The sequence below is a fragment of the Camelus bactrianus genome, chromosome 34 (assembly GCF_048773025.1).
Source record: "Camelus bactrianus isolate YW-2024 breed Bactrian camel chromosome 34, ASM4877302v1, whole genome shotgun sequence".
Taxonomy (NCBI): domain Eukaryota; kingdom Metazoa; phylum Chordata; class Mammalia; order Artiodactyla; family Camelidae; genus Camelus; species Camelus bactrianus.
This window is the reverse complement of record NC_133572.1, coordinates 5,796,014-5,818,538: the sequence shown is the minus strand read 5'-3', so window position 1 is coordinate 5,818,538 and position 22,525 is coordinate 5,796,014. Positions and strand designations below refer to the sequence as shown.

Below are 22,525 nucleotides of genomic sequence, written 5' to 3'. Positions count from 1 at the left end.
AATAAATGATCACAAAAGAAATGTCCCTTTGAAACTTAGGTAGTTCCTCTACAATCTCATCCTTTAGCTAAGATGCCACTTAAAATAATGTCACTGTTTAGGCGCCATTTTCTTTACCACATTAACTTGCAGACTGCAATCCTGTGAAAGAAGGAGCAGGTTAGATATTATTAATCAAAGTTGAGTTTACAGTGACAGAAAAATGTATGACAGTCCCTTCCTTATTCTTGGAAGAGTATATCTCAAAAACGGAGCAAATATGTAATTTTCCGAAGTTTGCACGACATATTCACTCATGCTCTCTTCTTACTCATAGCTCTTTCACCTGTCATACCCTTTTTTTAAAAAAGCTGTATACATGATTTTGGGCAAAAAATGAGAGGATAACCATTTTCCTATCCAAACTCAACGTGGTCCCTTTATCAAAAGACTGACAAAAAATAAAAGTAAAACATTGAGTCTTTACACACAAACAGAAAAGGCAATGAAGGTAAGGAAAAGACTACACTTTGGAATACATAAACAAGTGGCTAAAAATTCCTCTTCTTCACACAAAAAAACACATGCAGGACAAAGGCAAAACAAAGCATACAGGTGGGGTTAAAAACACCCTCCATTTATAATTCACAAAACACATTCCACATGTATTTTCTCACCGAATCTACACGTAATTATGTGAGGAACACAGATATACCTTATTCCACTTTAAAGGAATGACCTGCCCAAGATACCACTTCACAATAATAGATCAAGACTAGGATTCAAGTTTTCTGATTTCTTTATGCTCTTTTCTACTATACCTAAAGATATCAAAGAGAATTTGGATAAAGAAAATACATTCACACTTTGAGTGATTATATGTTCCAAATACTGTGTTAGACAGGTTATTTGTATCTTCTCACAATCATCCCTGGGACACATTATTCTCTTCATCTGGCAAGTGAAGCTGTACTAGCAGAGGTCACTGACTGCCAAAATTCATACAATTAGAAAGTGGTAGAACCCAGAATCACTTCAAATTCCACACACTCTAGGGCAGAGACTGCCACTTGCCTCCCAATATCCGCTTTCTCCTTATTCCTCAGTAATAACATATCTGATAATTAGCTGAGCACAATGCCCTATCGTTAACAGACTATTCCCTAGGCTTTCTTGGAACTAGATGAGTGAAAGTCAAAGACAGGCTGAGTGAAACTACCGCACTCCAGCTTTCAGGAAGCATACTAAAGATAGGAACTCTTCCTTGGCCCTTCCTCCATCCTGCTACCTGGAATGTGGATGTCATGGCTACACCATCTGGACTAAGGACAGGATTCAGCCCTAGGAAAAGCACAGCCACAAGTTCTAAGAACTTGAATCTCTGATAATGGGGTACTGCCATGGCCTAGGACTGCTTACTATCTCTTTTGCACCAGAAGAAACCATCTATCTTACGTAAGTGGTATTTGGAGCATCTTTATTATGAGCCACTGAAACTTATCTTAACAAATACACTCTACCATACCATGCTCAAAGGTTACAGGAAATTATTCACTTGACATCAAGGTTTGCATGTTAGCAAATAGTGGTACTGTTTATAAGTGGGACTTTTTACACTATTAAGATCATCATTTTACATTTGATCATTTCACTTTTGCATTTTACATTGCAGAGATTTTCATAACATTCTGGACAAGTATTTCTAAACCCCGCCCGCCAAAAAAGTCAAAACAGATAAACTAAGAATCTAAGAGAAAACTAAGCATTCCATTAAGTAATACATTTAGTTAATATGGGAGTGCCTACTATGCACTCTACCTAAAGACACCATGGTAAACAAGAGATGTAGTCCCAGCCCTCACAGCTAAAAAGATCTGATGTTAAAATGTCTGAGTAAGGAAAGATGCTCAACATTACTAAGCACTAGGAAAACACAAATAAAAACATGAAATTACCTCAGGCACAGGATGGTTACTATCAAAAATTAAAAATTAAAAAAAAAAAAACCAAAACAGAACAAGTGCTGGGAAGGATGTGGAAAAACTGGAAGCCTTGCAAACTGCTGGTGGGAATGTTAAATGGTGCAGCTGCTGTGGAAAACAGTATGGCGGTTCCTCAAAAAATTAAAAATAGAATCACCATATGATCCGGCAATTCCACTTTTAGGTATATATCCTAAAGAACTGAAAGCTGAGTCTCAAAAAGGTATTTGTACACACATGTTCATTGCAGCATTATTCACAAAAGCTTAAAAATAGACACAGCCCAACTGTACACTGAGAGATGGATAAATACGCAAAATACAGTCTACACATACAATGACTTTAAAAGGAATTTGATTCTGGTAGACGCTTATGACGTGAATGAATCTTCAGGATATTATGCTCCAGTCTCAAAAGTAGTCAAATTCAAAGAGACAAAAAGTAGAATGGTGGGTGTTAAGGGCAGGGAGTTCAGTTCTGCAAGATGAAGAAAAGAGTTCTGGTGAGGGATATGGTAATAGTTGCACAATATGAATGTACTTAATACCATTAACCTGTGAAGTTAAAAATGGATAAAACAGTAAATCTTATGCCATGTGTATTTTACAATAAAAAGAAAACTGGAAAAGGAAAAAAATTGTCATGAGCAAATTAACACGCAAACTTTTACACATTCCCAACTAAAGAGTCAGGGAAATGTTACTTTTACTTAAATAACCTGTAGCTTAGTTACTAAAGTTCCTAAAATAGTCTAGGGTATCAAAAAAAAAAAAAAAATCCCAAGTTTTCTCTGGAATCCAAATGACATTTTTAATGATTTCACTTAACAGAGAAATGTTACATCAGAATATCTCTGGAACATGACACAAAATTTCAAAAATGTTCCTGAGATGCAATGCACAGTACAGCTCAAAGTTCATTTAACATGTTAAATGGTCGGCCACCCTTTCAAATTTTCTTTCTAGATATTATGTTGAAAAGAGTTGGGAAGCTGTTAACATATTCAAGAAAGCTTTACAGATATGGCTAACTGCATCACATGTCAAAAGAATAAGCTAACAACTGAGAATTCCAAAGCATCAGGAAAGAATTCTGGGATTGCTATATTTGAGTAAACCTGCATGAATTTTCAAGATGCTGTTTTCTACTGAAGTATCAAAGTCAGAAATGCTGCCAAATATGGGACAGCAGAGCAGTGAGACAGAACTGGTCTGATCTTACATAGCAAATCCATGCTCTATATTGGAGACTTTATATTTCTAAGAACATGAAGCTAAGTATCAGAAGGGGTTAAAAAAAAAAGTGGGGAGACAGGTAGACAGAGAAAAGGGGAGATGAATAAAGCAAAATCATTTAAGGGGTAGGTTTGGATTTTTTTTTCCAGTTCCAACTTGGTGGTGTTTTGAAAAGTAGTAAAAAATTTGGCATATCAATATTTACACAAATTTTTACAAAGTCACAAATTGGTACACATTTTATAAGAATCTAGTAGACTCCTCCAGACACTGTGAGGAAAAGTACAGGGATCAATGAAATTGGACTGTAAACTTTATGAGGACAGAATCCCCATCTGTTTTATTCTCTACTATTATCCCCAATGGGCAACACAGAGCCTCAGAGAGGACAGGGTTAAGGGTTAGGAGTTACTTTAAAGATTATCAAAAAACCATAGCTATTCTCAACATTCAACACCAAGCAAATGTGTACCCCGTAAGATTTAAACGTAGTCATCAAAATTTTTATTTTTTCAATTTCTCATAAAAAAGCAAGCAACCCAAACCTAATGCTACTTTCCATCATCATCATACAACTGATCTTAAAATAATGACCTTTGTTAACAATTAAAATGGGGGAAGGGGGCAATAATTTCAGTAAGGAAAGGGAAAAAGATTTAAGCAGATGGGTTCCACGCAGACCAGGCTCTAAGGGAGTAGAGCTGGCTAGCTCTGTGGCTTTTGTCCTCCAAGCCAATTTTGAAAGGGAAAAAAACATTGGAAAAGAAAACATTGAAAGTTACCAGTTACTATGAGGCCAGAAAATCAGTCTTTTTCTGCAAACCTATCATGTACACAGATGCGTATGGCACACAAATCTAAAATGCATTACGTACAGATCCTTCTGGAGGTACTATATTATTTCTTAACAATCCTTAATATGACAGGCAGGAAAATTCCCAAGAAATGAAAGACAATTTCCCCAGCATCTGCACCTAATCTTCCCTATTCAACCTCTCTTGAAACAACTACACATGCCAGCTAACATTTAAAAATGTTCACATAACAGCTAACGTTTAAAAATAATACTTTCTTCACTGTCCTTACCACAATCTACTCCCTCATTAAAATAACATAACTATTACAGTTTCTAAAGGTTTTTTTTTTTTTCCCACATGCTTATGACTTAGTCCCACTTGTGGAGAATATTCTTTGTGAACCAACCAGCCAGAAAGTCTCCCTAACAAATCAACATCACTCAAGTACTCCCCCAAAAACAGCTGTCAGCAAGCAACATCCAATAAAACTCCCTCTATATTTGGTTCTCTCTCTCTTCATAGGTTGTTTGTGGGTACAGAAATTTTTCCTCCAACCATTTTCACTCAGTTTAGGTCTCTGTGCCTGCTCCCCAGAGAAAGATGATAAAAGCTATGTCCCAAAGTGTAACTCACTCTGCTCTGTCCCATTTCCCCAATCCTGTCCAGTGTTCATGGTGTTCAGTCTTCCAGTAAGAGGTAAGAGGTTTTGAGAAATCAATCTAGTGACTTACCCCAGTAGCAAATTCCAGATGAATACAAACTGGGGAAAGAACAAATTGGGAGATATTTTAAAAGGTATGTTTCATCCAGTGCCCCAACAAACTAATGCCTGAAGCTTAGTATGTGTTCCTTGGTAAAAGGAAAAAAAGAACAGACACTTTGGTCTGTTTCTTCACAATATGAGAAGGCGTAGAAGATTTATAAGATGTTGCTGGTAATTTCCTTGGTGAGGAAAAGGGGACCAAATGAGAAGGGGAAAGAAAAACGGGGACAATTTCTTGTTGTCACTTTCCCATCCACCCCAAGATGCTATCTATCATATTCAATAGGAAACATGAGAAAAATTTTAAAAGCTACCCAACCAGAAATGAAGATAAGTGGAACTTTAGCTGGTAGCCAAGAGTCTAAAGGTTAGATATATCAGCTCCTTACCCCCTGCAGGGGAAAAGGCGAGAAGAGAAAAGTGGCTCTTGACTGAACAGAGGATTGTATGTGACTGAATTTGCTGTTTCCCTTCTTGGATCTCTGTTTTTATAATCGCAGACTGCCCCCCTCCCTGAAAAGCAGACTCCAGCACCTGGTAGGAGTAAGAGAAGATAAGACAGAAAAAAGGGAGACAGAGAAAGAGAGAAAAATCAACACCATGTTGCCAAACTAACAACTAAATTTATGACATGAAAGAAGAAATTAATAGCTAACCAAGACAGAATGGAATAAACAAAAAGATTACTTCAAAACAAAATAGGCCTCCTCCCCTTTGACACACTAACTAAATAATATCCAATAACTATTAGAGAAGAAATTAATCTATGACTGTATTACGACTATGTTAGAAGTTTTCGTTTCAAAAGTTAGGAAATAAATGGTGAATCTCCGTGACTGGAGTTTCTGAGAGTGTTTTATTCTTAATGACTAAGAGTATTTGGACAATGAATTGTTTTTAAGGAATTGTCTTAAAAACGCACACATAAACAAAAAAGTGACCTTGAAACTATCCAATATTATGAAATAAAGTGAGATTTAAATAACATTTACATTTTAATGGTTACAGTTAAAAATTAAGTCGTCCACAATGAACACATCAAGCCCACAAAAGAGAAATCTTCCACATTAGGCTGCCCATATAGTTTCTTTTTTAAAAAATCTCTCCTTTTTTTTCTTTTTTTTGGTGGAGGAGGTATTTGGTTTATTCATTTATTTTTAGAGGGGATACTGGGGATTCAACCCATGACCTCATACAAGCTAAGCATGTGCTCTACCACTTGAGCTATACCCTCACCCTTACAGTTTCCATACTGATTTCGAATTTAACCCAACTCCACAAAGACGTGGGAACAATTTCTGAAATTAATGGGAAAATAGCACACTGAAAGAATTTACATCGAAGTTACATTCGCCATGGTTAGTACAATCGCCCCCCACCTCACAGAATAGAATTAACGCCCCATTTCTATTCACAAACACAAATGGGAGAAAATACGGGGGATTACAAACCTGCTATCAGAGATAAGGATAAATTAGTAAAGTCAATCTGAAGTTATTCTCCCCTAACTACGCGGGTTTTTTTTTTTTTTAAGGGCGGGGGGTGGGGGGTTAAGGAGATTTGCATCACAGTCAAATGCTTAAACAAAAATTAAACGAGACAAGCAATTATTGTCATCCCATTCTTATTCAGAAGGCTGTCAGAGGAAAAAGAGGAAAGACTGTCACACTCTCTAAAATGCACACGTAAGGAGGAAAACGTGGAATTAAAACAGAATAACTGCAGGACCAACATCACCCACTCCGGCCTCGGTCGCACACCACAGGAATCCGTCTGATGGCAGCAGGGCCAGCAGCGATCCCCACGCTCCCGAGGACAGGTTAGCACCACGCGTGTGTGCCTCGGGACGCGCATTCCCAGGGTCACCACACCCCCTCACCCACCGGGGACCCGACTCTCCCCGCCCGAGGCCGCAGCCTCCCTCCAGCCTCCCGCCCCCGGCATCCTCAGCCCCTCCCGGGGAGCACGCCCCGCCGCCCCTGGCTCTGAGGCGACCACCGGCCTCCACAAGCCCCCGGCCCCAGGCGCGCACGGCCCGCTTCCCTCCCGACCTCGGCCCAGCTCGTCCGGAGCCCTTTCGGCCCAACTCGGCCGCGGCGGGGAGGGCGGCGGGGGCGGGCGGGCGCGCCTCCGCCTCTCGCCGCGACCCCCGGGGAAGGACGCGAGGGTCCTGCTCACCTGGCTCCGGCGGCTCCTCCCTTGCTCTCGGCCGGAGGCGCCGGGCTGGGGCCTCCGAGGGCAGCGCGGGCGGCCGGGCGGACTGGAAGTCCCAGAAGGAGAGGAGGGGGAGGGGGTCGGGATGCCGGGAGCCGCCTCCTTTCTCCTCCTCCTTCTCCTCCGCCGCCGCCGCCGCGGCTCCCGCAGCCAGGCCCAGCGCCCTCGCCCACTCGCCCCCTTCCTCACAGCCGCGCGGCCGGCCCGGCTCTCCGTCACCCCCACCCCCACACACACGCACACCTACACGCACACTCACACCCGGCCGCTCCTCGCTCCCGCGCTCCCGCGCTCCCTCGCTCCCTCACTCGCCTGGCGTGCGCGCGCGCGCGCGGCCCCGTTCACACACAGCGCGCGCGACGCCGGCGGAGGCCGCCCCGCGCTCCCCCAGACCGAGGCGCCGCGCGCCGCCCGCCCGCGTGCTGAGGAGCCCGCGCGCGCCCGAGCCCCGCCCTCCAGGCGCGGCGGCGCGGGGGGCGGGGGGCGGCGGAGCGAGGGGCCTGGCCAGCCGGCCGAACCCGGCCGAGCGGATCTGACACCTGCGTCGGGACCCGCCCCCCGGGCGCCCCGTCCCCACTCGCAGCCATAGCGGGCCCCGCGGGTCGAGGAGAGGCGATGGAGTGCGCGCGCCGGGGGGGAAATGGGAGCGCGAGGGCGCTTCGAGGACGCGCTTTCCCCACCCGCCCCCAAACCGTCCTCACTGAGAAAGGGAAGCGGGTGTGGGGCCGAGGATTGTCCTGGACTTGGAACCGCGGGTGAATCCCTTCCGTTGTACCCCCTCCCGCCCTCACAGGCCCCCCTCGGGCCCCCTTCATCCACACTTTGAACCCTGACGCGAGCCCACCCAGCCTCCCTGGCGCACGCTGCCCCCTGCCTCCCCCTCGAGTCCTCTCAAACCGTGGTCTTCCCTCCCAAGGCAAAGATTTGGGGACAAAGATCCTAAATACCTTTAAGGTCCCCTGTGTGCGGAATAAAGACAATGCCAATGCACATTGTGAGGCAAATTTGGAAACTACATCATATATTTTCAGGTTTTAAGATACAGGCCGGGTAGCGTGGTACAGCCAGCCCCGCCACTTAGGAACCAGTGTCAACCTTGAGCAAATGGTTTACTTAACTTCCTCTGCGTCTTTGTTATGAAAAGAGTATATTCCAAGGTTGCTCTGAGAATGAAATGTAATGATATACTTGAAAGATTTTGTAGATTCTCAAACTCTAGGTAAAAAAGTGTTCACTTAGTGTTTTTCTTCCCAAAATGGCTGAGAAGGGGTAGAAGGTTTGTAAGATGTTGCTGGTAATTTTCCTCTGGTGAGGAAGGTCCAAAAACTCCACAAGGAAGGGTAAAAATATGAATATGTTCAACTATAATAATGCTTGTTAACAGATTTTTCTAGATCATGAAGAATAAAACCAAAGGTAATAGATGACCCTGCTACCTTACATGGGAGATTCATTTCCAAATAACCTCAGTCATTTATTAAGACCAATATCCCAGATGTGAGAAACAAGTGTCCTAACAAATTTGCCTTCTTCAGATCAAATCCCCTTCTCAGTTGCCTCAGTCAACAAATTCTTTTCAGCATTCCTTTCCCAATCTTTAGGGTCTGCTTTTTTTTTTCTGATTTACCTCAGGGGACTGAGAGTCCTCTGAGAAATGTAGCATGACCTGGGGTGTGAATTTATGGGTGGCATCTTAATCTGTGTGATATACTTCTCTGTATTTTTGTCTGCTCAACTCTAAGAGTTAACTATAAAAATATTTTATAAAAAAACTATAAAAATAGTTACCTACTCGATTAAGTTGTTATAAGGAGTAAAAATATGGAAGACTTAATAATGCCTGGCACAAAGCAAGTGATATTCTAAGTGTTTACTGCTGTTATTATATGTTATGATAGAAAGTAACCTATTTTTACAAAAAGCTATTTTTACAAAAGATGGGTTAAGAGGAATAAATAAATATGATGTACTATCCTAAGAAGAAAGGGGGAAGTTCTACAGAAATAAAATGTCGCTGTTTACTCCACCCTGATATTCATCTCCTGGAACATGAAGTACTTCCCTTCAATCTAAAGACAAAGACAAGAATCATTTTGTGATCAAAGAAAGCTTGATCAGAGATATGAACATAATGAGAATCTGGAACAAGAAGCAAATTGGGGCAAAGAAAAGGTTGCAGACCCGCCCAGCAGAGGATCAACAATACCTGTTCTATCCTTCAGTCCCACAGTTAAGGATCCCAGTTCATGGTAACTATGCACCGTCCAGAAAGAGCAGGTTATGTTGGTGAAACTGCATAGAGAGTATTTGACTATTAACTCACTGGACACTTGCCTTTCAGAAATTCAGTATATTGTCACTATGTGCCAGATGCATCCTAAGAAACTCATAACTTTGCTTTTCACTTAATCTAGTCAGGGAAACAAACCTAGAAGTTATTTTAAAAAACAAAGCCAATAATATGGCTATAAAGATAATGATCTTTGGATAATGATCCAATTCATACCTCTTATTTTTGTATGAAGTAATGAGGAAGCAGTATAATTATTTTTTGTATTTCCATAGTGGAAAAACAAGGTCCAGAAAGGCTGAGTTTCTTAGATTCAATCATAATCTTTGTGCTTTCGTGGTAGATATCTGGATAGGCATGGACTTAACATCTCCCTTGGGTAGCAAAGTGTTTTAAGTCGTTTATCTTGGTTTAATCATGCACCATTCATTTTGAACCCATAAACTAATATTTTTCAGGAGGCTCTAAGGTCAGTTGAATCCCTTGAGAAAGCATTATCATGAGTAACTTATCATCTCTGGAGTCAGATGAATCTGATGTATCTGCTTTGAAATGCCAGCTTCATTTACTAGCATCGTGGTTGCTTAACCTCATTAAGCCTCAGTTTTCTCATCAACAAAATGAAGATTAACTACTTCATTAAGTTATAAGGATTAATGAGGTAACTCAAATATAATACACTACATAGTAAATGCTCAATAAATATTAGCTATTATTATACCAAAATAGTCAAATGCCAAAGAGAACTTATACAATATTTAGATCTGTGTGGTAATAGTACAAATAGTTATATTTCCTGAGGTCCCTGTGAGTGTGAGACCAACCCTATCCTGAGTAATATATTTGAGATGAAATTGAAGGGTATCCTTTGCCTAAAGCAAAACATTTCCAGATTTTTGTTCTTATTTCTAGACACAATATAACCAATGAAGGGCTTAAATCAGAATATCTGGGATTGGGGTCCAGATACCAATATTTTGTAAAACTCTCCTGGGAATTCTACTGTGCAGCCAAGCTCAAGAACAAAGTTTAGACAACAGAGATGCTGGGATTATGCGTTTATGACCACATTGAAGTGTACACATTATCTAGACATCTCAGTTAATCAGATTAGCTGGTTAGAATATGACAGCTGGATTTGCAGCAGGTTCTTGGTGGGCAATATGAATAGAGGGAAGGCACGTGAAAGAAGAGAATTTGATGAAAACAAAATCTCCCCCAGCAAAGTTACCCAGAGTCTCTAATCTGACTTGTGTTGCACTGGTGTGCATCTGCCTCAGCGGGAAGAGCCTAACTCACCTAGTGTTATCTAGATTGTGAGCCGAGCAAAAATCTCTATGTACTCCCATAGATACCATCTGGTGCAAATCTTTTCCTCCTGGGTTTAAAGACAAAGAAACTGGGATCTGATCAAAACTAAAGGCCTTAAAGTAGTAAAGAGAAAAACTGTAAATAGAAGTGAATCCAGAATTGTTATCAGTACCTAAAATAGTGTTCTTCTTGGAGTATCTGATGTGAATCATGTGGGTGGAGAAAAGGCAGTGGGCTCCTTGTAAGGGAAGCTACACTAGCAGATAAGGAGCAGGAGCAGGAGCAGCAGCTGCAGGAGATCCAGCTCTCCCCAAGCTTCCTCTCCCAGAGCCTCCTCTCCCAGAGCCAGCCAGCTAGAACCAGCCCAGCAACAACAGTCTTCACAGAATAGCTAAACACTGACCTAGCCTTTCTCCACCCACACCCCCTCCCTTTTCCTCCATTCCATTTCTGTACATTAAGCTGAGTACCTCTCTAACTATGCTAAAATGCCAATGCCAGACACAAAGCAGGATGGGGTGGGGAAAGGGAAGAAAGATCGTATGTTGGCTGAATCAGAGAAGGAAAGGGGGTAAAGAAAAAAAAAAAAAAAAAGACTTAGAGGAGTGATGTGGGTTTCCCCCTCCTTTAATTGTACCTGGTTACTATTTCTTTTTCCCCTACTACATAGAAGTAAACCAGGATGTTTAAAATGAAGATTCTTTGATCCTCACCCCTGACCTTGCACATTAGCCTGAGTATCTATCTGCATTTTTTGAGTCAAACTCAAAGCTTATGGAATCAGCCAGAAGTCTGCGTTCTTAACAAGCCTACCAAGTGATTTTTAGACATATGAGTTTGAGAATGGAGTCTTAAAGAGACAACCATTTGTAAAATGTTCTTTATTTAAAGCACTCAGCATTTATAAATTCATGTTAAGCCTCAAGCAACCTTGCAATGTTGAGCAAATGTTGTTAGTCTCTCCCCTGACAGAAGAGAAGATTGAGGCAATGAGATTAAATCATTGGCAGCAATGTCCTAGCCTCCGGATTCTGGGAAGAAGAGAGAAGGGAATAAGTAAACGTGGAAAGCAGCACATTCTCTTCTAAAGAACAGAGGAAGCCTCAAGTAATAAGAGAAAAAAAGGAAACAAGAACTCTCCACTTGGCGCAGGGAAACGTGATTGAATTGGTAGACATTTCAACCACAGAAATGATAGACTTCAAAGCACACATGGGCTGCACAGATCTGCCACACATCTGTGTCACCAGCAGCACCCTGAATGATCAACAAATATTTCCAGGTTGAATGGAACATGAAGGAATGAGTTCTGGGAGCATCCTAATGACCTGGCACTGTCATGATTGTCCAGAACCACTTTGCCGTCTTTTACACACTCAGAAAGTTAGACTAGGGAGCCCTGTTCATTAGTCTCAGCTCACATAGTCAACCTTGATGCAAAGAAACAGAACAACTTATATCTATTCTGTCCAAATCCTTATCTGCCCTTCATTTTCTTATCTGTTTCTTCATTTTCTTTTGAAATCATTTTTGCTCTCTTGGGTTTCAATCCCATATTGATCATCAAGCTAGACTGTGTTTGTTTAATCTTCCTTGCTTTTCCCATTTAACCTTTCTTCCATCAGTTCCACCTAAACCCCCAGTTTCCTTGATTTTTCATCTCTTTCTCATTGCTTTTCAATTTGGGTTTCATACTAGCAGCGTGATATAAGGTCAGAGGAGAGAGAAGAGAGGAAGAAAGAAAAAAGGAAAATTTATGTTGAGTGACAGTGAAATTACTAGGCGAATCTCTAATATACAAGTTCCAGTCCTTCTTGCTAGTTTCCCAAAACTTTTCTGGACAACCCGGGGAGACAACCTAGACCAAGACAGAGGACCTATAATACTGGCTTCCTTGGTAAATAAATGGTGAATGAAAACTTAGGCATGAGGAAATTGCCATAGAAATATTTGAAACATATATAATTATAACGTGTCCCCAGTTTCATAATAAATCTAACATGTCTTAGAACATGAAATGTTCTCAGAGCCTTTTTATTAAACAGTTTAATTTTCCTAAAAACCCTGCTGGGTTTGAGTGTCTTCCTTTTACAAATGAGCAAAGTGAGGAACAGAAGGGTTGAATAACTTGTCCGAAATCCCACAGCTAGCAAGTGGCAAAAGCATGATTTGAATCCAAACACCAAAGTACATACTTTGGTAGGGAGGTGGGAGGGTGGCTCAGTGTTTAGAGTGCATGCTCATGCACGAGTTCCTGGGCTCAATCCACAGCACCTCCACTAAATATAAATAAACCTAAGCACCACCCCCCAAAAGAGTACATGCTCTTAACCAATTTCTTATAATCCCTCCAAGACTAGACAATTGATTCTGTCTGCAGTTTCCCTCCACTACTTAGTATGTAAAGTTTTATTTAGCTGTGGATGCTGGCTTATGTCTCTAACATCATATGCCAACATTTGATAAATAATGGTACATATATATTAGAATTTGTAGGTAAACAACAAACTTATACTGTATAGCACAGGAAGCTATATTCAACGTCTTGCAGTAACTTACAGTGACAAAGAATATGAAAACAAACGTATGTATGTGCATGTATGACTGAAGCATTGTGCTGTACACCAGAAACTGACACAACATTATAAACTGACTATACTTCAGTAAACATATATATATATAAAAGAATTTGTCACAAAGGATCTGAGTCCATTAATAAGCATATATAAAGCATGTATAAAGATTTAACCAAAAAATACTGTTGTTCTCCAAGTATATATAGATTCTATTGTGATTAACGAAGTACAAATCCATTTGTCATAAATGAATTTGCTAAAGCTCTGGAAGCCTTGTCATTATGCTTTTTCTCAAACTTCAGTTACTAAAAATAAAACTACTGTTTTGTGGGAAACTGAAATGTTTTGAGCTTTAAAAGGGGACCCACTGACATCTTGGGACAGAAAGGGTTTAGCAGAAATTCAGGGTTTAACAGACAAGCCAGGGTTCAGCACCTTAGAGAGAGGGCAAAAGCAGGTCAGTGTCCTTGGCAGTCCCAGCTGGTAGAGTGTGATGTCACCGGAGAAGTGGAGCAGGGAGCAGGGGAGGTGGAATTTAAGGTGGGGAAAGCGGAGAGACCCTTTGAAGGGGAGAACTGTGGGGGCGGGAGAGGAGGAATTTACAGAGGCGGCCTGAAGTCAGCCTTTTATAGGCTGATCACAGAAACAGCTGAAACACCACTTCCTCCTCCCTCTTCCCAGCCTGCTTCTCCCCCGGGGCCTCACACCCTACCTCTGATTCACCATCAGACCCCCTCTGCTGGAGACAAAGACAGCAGAGAAAGGAATGAGGGGGAAAGACCAGCCTGAAAGGGAATAATTTCATTACAGGAGAGAGTGGTGAGGAAAGAAGTGAAGAGAATTTTATTCAAATCCAGGGAAACATGATGGAGAAGAAGAAAAACAAAACAGCAGATGAAAAAATAGTGGGAAGAAAAGGAGGAAAAGATGACTGAATGAAACAAAAGACATTAATGAATGGAGCAAAAGTAGTACTGGAAATACAATTATAAGAACTTCTAATTAGCTTTTTAAAATGAAGTGAGCAAAGAGCTGAGGAAGACATCATAATGTTGCAAGCTGGAATCATCAAAATTTTGTAGTGTTTTTGCAACAAAGCAAAACTTGGATGGTCCCAACTAGGACTTCCCTCCCCAGCCCACATCCAAGTTCAAAGCTGTGCTGCCTCTGTGTTTAAGCTGCCGAGATCCAGAAGTTCTCATGACTAAAAGCTAAATATCATTCCAGGTGTAGGTAGTCCCTGTTTAATTTGGTTAATAATCATAGTAATAACAATAACTACCCTTGGAATGTGGAAATCGTGCATTTCAACATCTCTCCTTTTAAAATGTCATACATTTTGCATATTAATCACCCAAAATAAATTCTCCAAACCTGTTCAATTAATCTCTGATCAACATTGAATGTCTTTCCATGATGTCCAATAAATAGCTCTCTCATCTAACAGCAACAAAAAACCCTCTTTCTCATTTAAGTTCCTTTCTGGATGATCCCCTGGTGTAACCAAAACATACATGTAATGTACATGCCAAGATAAGCAGCGTCGAGAAAGAAAGAAGGGAGAAAAACTGCGAAACATCTTACCAAGATATCAAAACTAGGGATCTATCTATATATACATATACATATACATACATATATATATAGTGCCTACATCTGGAAGAACGTTGCCTTTCTTTCCCTCTTTCTTTTGAATTTCTTCCTTTTTTTAAAAAAAATATATATTAATGTGCGATTTTGTTTTTTTAATTTTGTGGGGGAGGGTAATTACATTTATTATTTTTTTTAGTGGAGGTATTGGCTATTGAACCCAGGACCTCATGCATGCTAAGCAGGCACTCTACCACTAAGCTACACCCTCCTCCTTTTCTAAGGAAGGAATTTTTACTGTTTATCTTGTTTTTCTCCTTCATTTCCCCTTTCTCCAAATCTCCCTTTTTCTCTCTTGTTGCAACAACTTCTCTATTTCCATCTCAGGTTGCCCCCGTATTTCCTTCTGACTTTGTTGTGTCTTGGCTTAGTCAGCCAGACTGCCACTAAAAACTTTCAGAGCTGGAATCAGAACAGCGCATTTGGCAAAAAGTTAGTCACACATACCACACAACCACAAACAAGCACTCTGACTGCAAAATCCTTTCAACAATACATTCCTGTTTCTTGCAGTCAGCAGTTCGCATTAGACCCATGATCTGAAATAAGCAACACATAGATTCACATACATTCTGCAGGCACATGGCTTCTGCAGGCAGCTCACAAAGACACAATCTCTGCAGAAAGGTCCCGCAGACAGCACATCCCGGGCGTGCGTTCCCCGCCCCTTCCAGAGTTCTTCCTGACTGGCTCTTTCTCCCAGCCGCCTCCTCCCCTCACGCTGCCTGGCAAGGACTCCCCTCCTTTTCCGGCAGTTCTTGAAGTAACTGCAGTGCCATCCATCACCCTCCCAGCAGATCCTCAGGCAAAGCAATTGTTTCCTGAAGCTCTTTTCTCCGAGACTGGGAACTTGCTCTGGTGAGAAAGGACTGTCAGCACAGAATCTCCTTCTGGAACACAATACTGTGGGCTGGTCCCTACTGCCCTCACTTGTTTCTACACAGAGGTTTTCATTTTGACATGGAAGGCTTGGGAAGAAGGAAAAAGAGGAGAAAGCAGACAGAAAAAGGGAAGGAAGGGGAAGAGAGACAGCCCCCGTAGACACTTCAACGAAAATAACTTGCACAAAAGCAGAGAAACAGACTTGCAGGGGGAAGCAGAGGAGAGATAAAATGGAGCACAAAGTGCAAAAGGCAAAGGAAACAGAGAGAAAAGATAAAAGTATGAAAGATTCCTCTTAACAGTTTATTGAGCTTTTTGTTACCCTGTAAGTTATCAACGAGACCCTAGAGGCAGGACAGAAGATCTTTAGAAAAAAGGCCAATAGGAGAAGCAGAAATAAAGAGAATATAATCTCCTGATAAGATTATATATTGCAATTGTTGAGATACACTTACACGAAAAATGTGTCTGTCGTGTATATGAAATTCAGATGGATTGACCATCCTGCATTTTATCTGGCAAGCACATCCTCAGAGGATTCTGATACACACTCAGTGTATCACATACACATACAGTTTGAGAAATACTGATATGAAGGAAGCCCTACATTTAGTAAGAACACCCAGAGGTATTTGCAAAGTAGATTCTTACCCTCAATACAGTTGTGCCACACTGAAACCCCAAGAAGCTCAATAACCTTCTTCTTGATTTTTGATTTGGATAATTTTGATGCACTGAAGTCTGATAACCCCTGACTGCCCACAGTTCCTTCATGGGGCCCTCCCTAAACTTGAATCCAATTTGTTAAGTTAATTAAACAAGGGGGCCATTGGACTGAACCAGCTCTGATACTGAAACAGCCTGTAAAGGAAAACCAAAATCTGAGCCTGTAAATAAATGTCTCAAGGTTTCAAAATCAACAACTAAGAACTACCAATCACAAACCACCAAATACGCTTTAAGCTACAGCGTTTCCTTGCTTCGGCCTTTTCCCTACAAAGTCTCTCCCCAACCTCCATGGGTGGGGCACTCCTAACTACAACCAGTTTGGAGCTGCCCAATTAGAATTGATTTTTCACAAAAACTCTTTTAAGGGTTTTTAATTTTAATTTTAATATGCCACAGTGTATCTTTTAACTGTTCTGTTGTCAGAAAAAGGAGCCAAAAGGGCCCCTTCAGTGACCCCCAGGAGCAATGAGGGACCAGGTGTAGGTCCCCACTGAGCCAACTGAGCTCACTGCTCTCACTGTGTCTGGAGGTCACAGGTGAGTTCCTCTTGGATCCTAGCTCTGCAGCCCTTGTGCTGTGAGCTGTCAGACTATCTGAGCATTTTTCCAGCCTGGGTCCAGAAACTAGCCGGAGTCAAACTGGGTCCAGCTTAGAAACCAGATGGGTCCAGTGTGAGGTCTTAGGTGAATAAAATTTTCAGGCTAAACAAGTATGTTAACCTCACCAAAGATTACCTTGAATTACAGTGGCCAGAGAGGGGAACTCTTAACCCAGATCCATTGAAGAGATGCCCCAGAGAAAAAGGGCTCTTAGCCAAGCACTCCCTACAAAGAGCCGAGGGGAAACTGTGGGGAGCTGCTGGGGCTCCTCGCCTCCCCGAGGCCTGCAGACAGGATCCTGGGAAAGCTGGCAGAAGCCAGCCAAGCGTGAGAATTCTGACCAAAGTTAGCTCTCCCAGGTCTCTCTGTGGTGCCTGGCCAAGAGAGGAAGGTAAAATTTCATGTTGTCCTTTCCTTTCCAAATTCAGGCTCTTGTGAATTTGGTTTGGGGGTACCCACTGGTTATCCACCCCTTCTCTCCCAGGGACAGCCATGGCCTTCTTGTCCCATTTTGTGTCCTGAGAACTTGGCTTGGCTCTCTGCCTGCCTGGGACACCCAGGTTGTTGGTTCTCGTGTATGCAGGCACTCAGCCCTACCCCACCCCCGCCCCCTACAAAATGCGGCCAGCCAGAAATGTGGGCTGTGCTCTGTTTGTGGCTAGGGTCCTACTGACTGTTTCTGGCCCTCCCCTTGGGCTATTCTTCGAAGTGGCTCTGAATCTTGGGGAGTTAGTGTCTTTAGCACCCTCGTCGGGGACACCTCTTGCATCCTTGGGGTCGCTCAAAACTACCAGGAGTATTTACTGTTTGCTCCATCTGAAACCTGCAAGATATTTGAAGAGATTTTTTTTTTTTAAGTAGCTCTATGGTCAGAAATTGGCCTCATCAGAAGCTGATATTCAAAGCCTTATAGGAACTGTTTTTTTTTTTAGGAATTCTCTAAGTTAAAATGAAACTATGTACCCAGAGGGAAAGAAAAACATTGAGGCCATTGTGGAAAACATTCACAAAAAAACATTCCAAAGACAGGCAGCTCTAAATCCAGAACATAGTTATCTGGATTTCCGTCTTAGCTGGAAATCTCCCTGAAACAAATAGAAGCTAATGTAGGTGGGTGGGTGGGTGGGTCAGCTTCGATCTGTCCTTGCCCGACAAATTAAGTCAAAAACAGAGAGTGCAACTCTAGAAGCAATTCAAAGCCAGAGTAAAACTCAAAAGTGGACTTTATGGAGTCAGTATAGACCCTGGGGTGGGGAGGGTATAGCTCAGCTGTAGAGCGAATGTTTAGCATGCATGAGGTCCTGGGTTCAGTCCCTGGTAACTCCATAAACAAACAAACCTAACCCCCCCACCACCACCAAAAAACAACAACCAAAAATAAAGATCCCCTGGAAACACTGGCCTGCTATTCTGTTTACAGGATTCCTGGCAGCCTTACCAGGTGAATAAGGAAGGTCAATTCCTGGCAGGCCCTTAACTCTGGCAATCAGCCCTGAATCTGTAACTAATGCCAGAGCTGCAAAACGAAAGTCCCTAGACTTTCTCGCTAGGATGGTTTTAGTTACTATAATTGCTTGACATTACTTATCAGCTAAACAAGGAGAAATTTGTGCCACAGCAAAGCTCCTCCTCTTGTACCTGGGTCAATACCACTGGTATTTTACCAAATACAAGAGATGAATAAATCAGCCACTTGGCTAAAGCAGGTTGATGACCTTCGGGTACATCCTCTGGTTTAGATGATAACAATTGGTTTGGTTCATGGAAGGTCCTGAACCTTGGCCTAATAATCATCGTTGTTGTTTCCTTGGTGCACTGTGTTCTCTCAAAGGTCTTAAATGCATATTCATAGCCATCAGCAGTACATCAGATGGTCTCACTGTGCTTGGAGAACAAAAACAAGATGAGGAACAAAAACAATCCTACTATGAACCTGACGTCATAATCAGTATCACCATGAAACAAGAGCAACTTAGCTCTGATGGTGACTTAGAGCAGCGCTAATACCAAATTTTTGGTAAATCTCTCATGAAAGAGAGGATGGTCAAAGGAAGAAGTTGTTAGATTAATTGCACAGGGGGCCGTGAGACTGAGGTGGCTCTTGTTCCAAGGCAGCCTACATAACCAAACCAAAATCTAAGCCTTGTAGATGCCTCAGGGTTACAAAATTAAAACCCAAGGATAATCAATCACCAACAGCCAAGTAGGCTTTAAGCTACAGCCGAGCAATAATTTCTCTTGCCTTGTTTCTGCTGTTTTTCTCCGCAGGATGCTATTGGTAGAGTGAGCCTAACCACTTCCAGTTTGGCACTACCAGATTCCAATCCACTTTTGCTCAAACTCAAATTTTTAATATGCCTCAGTTTATCTTTAACATGAACACTGCAATTCTATATATTTATATATGCAGGTCATACTGCATCGCATTAACTTTTTAGAAGGTGGAGGAAAATAAATATAATTTATCAAAATTTGTGAGAAGCAGCAAAAGCAATGTGTAGAGGGAAATTTATGTCATTGAATGCATATATTAAACAAAAAACATCTAGAAACTAGAAAAACGATGCAAATGAAATCCAATTTAAGCAGAGGAAAGAAGTAAGATTCAGAGCTGAAATCAGTGAAACCAATTCTCTACAAGCTCTTCCAAAGGACAGAAGCTTCTACTACTTAATAAGTTACTTCCTAACTTATTCTTTGGGGCCAGCATTACACCAGACAAAGACCTTCTAAAAAATACAACTAACAGGCCAATTATCTCTAATAACAAATATGCAAAAACTCCTCAACAAAGTATTAATGAATCAAATTCAACAATATATGAGAATTATATCCCATGTCCCAGTGGGATTTAACCCAGGTTATGCAAGGCTATCCAAATGTAATCCATAGCATCAAGGCTAAAGAAGAAAAACCACATGATTATTCCCAGAGATGGAGAGAGGGCTTTTTAGCAAAAATCCAACATCCATCGTGAAAACTCTCAGCATACTAGGAATAAAGAACATTTACAAAAACCTGTAGCTAACATCAAACATAGTGAGATGCTAGAAGCTTTCCTACTATGATCCTAACAAGGCAAGGATGTCCTGTCTCACCTCTGCTTTTCAACATCATACTAGATGTCCAACTAATGCACGAGGTCCTGGGTTCAACCCCTAGAGCCTCCATGAGGGAGGTAAATAAATAAACTAGCAGGTATCCTACAGTTCAGTTCAGTTTAGCACTATCTACCTGGAGTTAGTGTCAGATCTCACAAGTTAAAAGCTTAGTGCCACAAGACTGCTTCCACCCCAGATGCCAGTTCCAAGTCCTGCCTCCTGTACTTCTGACCAACTGGCTACCCATCAAGGTTCTCATAATCCCTTCCTCAAGTGCATTAATTTGTTAGAATGGCTCACAGAACTCAGAAAGTGCTTTACTTACTCATTATTACCCATTTATTATAAGACTACAAACTCAGGAACAGCCCAAAGGAAGGGATGCTTTGCATTAGGTTATTATTTATTTTTTTTTTTTGCATTTGGTGATTTTTATGGAGGCTTCATTACGTGGGGATGATTGATTAAAGTACCAGAATAGACAAGACAATATTGAACGGGAAAAACCAATTTTGAGGCCTGACCCTCCCTGACTTTGAAACTTACTGTTGAAACTGACGGCTGTCATCAGTTGGATCCCTTGGACTCCAACTTGCTCAATAACCTACCTTCACGGACCAAGCTTGCTTTAATTGTCCCTGCAAATTGCATACCCTCCAAGATTCCCAAAGCTTGGACAAAACTTCACAAGACTTTAACAAGCCTGAAGGATGGGCTTTTGATGTCAGAGGACAAAAAACTCCACCCTCAGATCTTTCATAAAGAAGTATGTAACTCAGGTCTGCCTGTGCAAAACACTGATTAGCTCACCTTTATCTTGCCTCCAATCTCAACACCTCGGACCACCCTGCCTCTTTATTCCATAAATACTCCAAGCCCCTCACCTTCAAGGAGGTAGATTTGAGCTATGTTCTCCTCGCTTGCCTGTCTCATGAATGAACCCTTTCCCTGCTGCAAAACCTGACATCTGGCTTGCTGTCTGTATGTCAGACTGGTTTGGTAACATTATAAAGCTACAGTAATTAAGAACAAACACAGGGCCCAGAAATAGACCCACATAAACATAGTCAATTGATATTGAGCGAAGGAATGAAGGCAATACAATGGAGCAACAAAAGTCTTTTCAACAAATGGTGCTGAACAACTGGACATCCACATGCAAAAAAAAAAAAAAAATTAATCTAGACCCAGACCTTATGCCCTTTTCAAAAATTAACTTCAGTATGTCATAGACCTAACATAAAACACAAAGTTGTAAAGGTGAAACTCCTAGAAGATAACACAGATGGCCTTCGGTGTGGTGATGACTTTTCAGATACAACACCAAAGACACTAAGTAGTTGATAAGCTGAACTTCATTAAAATTCCAAACTTACGCTCAGCAAAAGACAACTGCCAGGAGAATGAAAAGCCACAGACTGGAAGAAAATATTTGCAAAAGACATCTGATAAAAGAATGGTTATCCAAAATGTATAAACAACTCTCAAAACTCAACAACAAGAGTTGGGGAGGGTATAGCTCAGTGGTAGAGTGCATGTTTATCATGCAGAAGGCCCTGGGTTCAATCCCCAGTACCTCCATTTAAAAAAAGAAAAGAAAATGGAAAAACTCAACAAGAAAATGAAGAATCTGATTGAAAAATGAGCAAAAGACCTGAACATATACCTCACCGATAGATAGATAAGATGCCAAATAATATATGGAAAAAACACTCCACATCATGTGTCATTAGAGAAATGAGCATCAAAAGCAATGAAATATCGTAATATGCCCATTAGAATGGTTAAAATCCAGAGCACTGATAACATGAGCAACTCTCACACATTGCTGAGAATGCGAAATGATACAGCCACTCTGGGAGACGATTTGGTGTTTTCGTACAAAAATAAATACTATTACCATATGATCCATCAGCTGTGCTCTTTGATATTTACCCAAAGGAAAAACACAAAAAACTGCACAAGGATGCTTATCACAGCTTCACAATTGCCCAAACTTGGAAACACTCAAGATGCTCTTCAACAGGTAAATACATAATTTAACTGTTTTACATCCAGACAATGGAATATTGTTCAGCACTAAAAAGAAATGAACTACGAAGCCATGAAAAGGCACAGAGGAACCTTAAATGCATGATTACTAAGAGAAAGAAGCCAGTCTGAAAAAATTACATACTGTATGATTCCAACCATATATATTATAGAAAAAGACAAAACTATGAGGCAGTAGCAGGGTCAGTCAGGCAGCCTTTTGTTTCAGGGCTTAGATGGGGAGAAGGAATGAACACGCGGAGCTCAGAGTCCTTGGAGGGCAGTGGAACTGCTCTGTCTGATATTATAATGGTAGATCCATGTCATTACACATTTGTCAACACCCATAGAATGCACAGCAGTAAGAGTGAAGCTTAATTCATTCT

At 41.5% G+C, this 22,525-nt stretch overlaps 1 protein-coding gene and 1 non-coding gene across 5 annotated transcripts in view; one reads left to right on the top strand and one right to left on the bottom strand.

The window, feature by feature from the left end:
- Positions 1-7,420, bottom strand: part of RIMKLB (ribosomal modification protein rimK like family member B) — a 43,171-nt gene extending 35,751 nt beyond the window's left edge. Inside the window, exon 1 of one of the 4 annotated variants that reach the window (XM_074357737.1) lies at positions 7,283-7,420. The gene's annotated coding sequence lies outside the window, so the exon portion shown is untranslated. The other 3 variants (XM_074357740.1, XM_074357739.1, XM_074357738.1) reach the window with 3 other exon arrangements.
- Positions 7,421-21,616: 14,196 nt separating this feature from the next.
- On the top strand, positions 21,617-21,689 carry TRNAD-AUC (transfer RNA aspartic acid (anticodon AUC)). The gene has a single exon. It is a non-coding gene; the product is annotated as a tRNA-Asp (tRNA).
- The last annotated feature ends 836 nt before the right edge of the window (positions 21,690-22,525 follow it).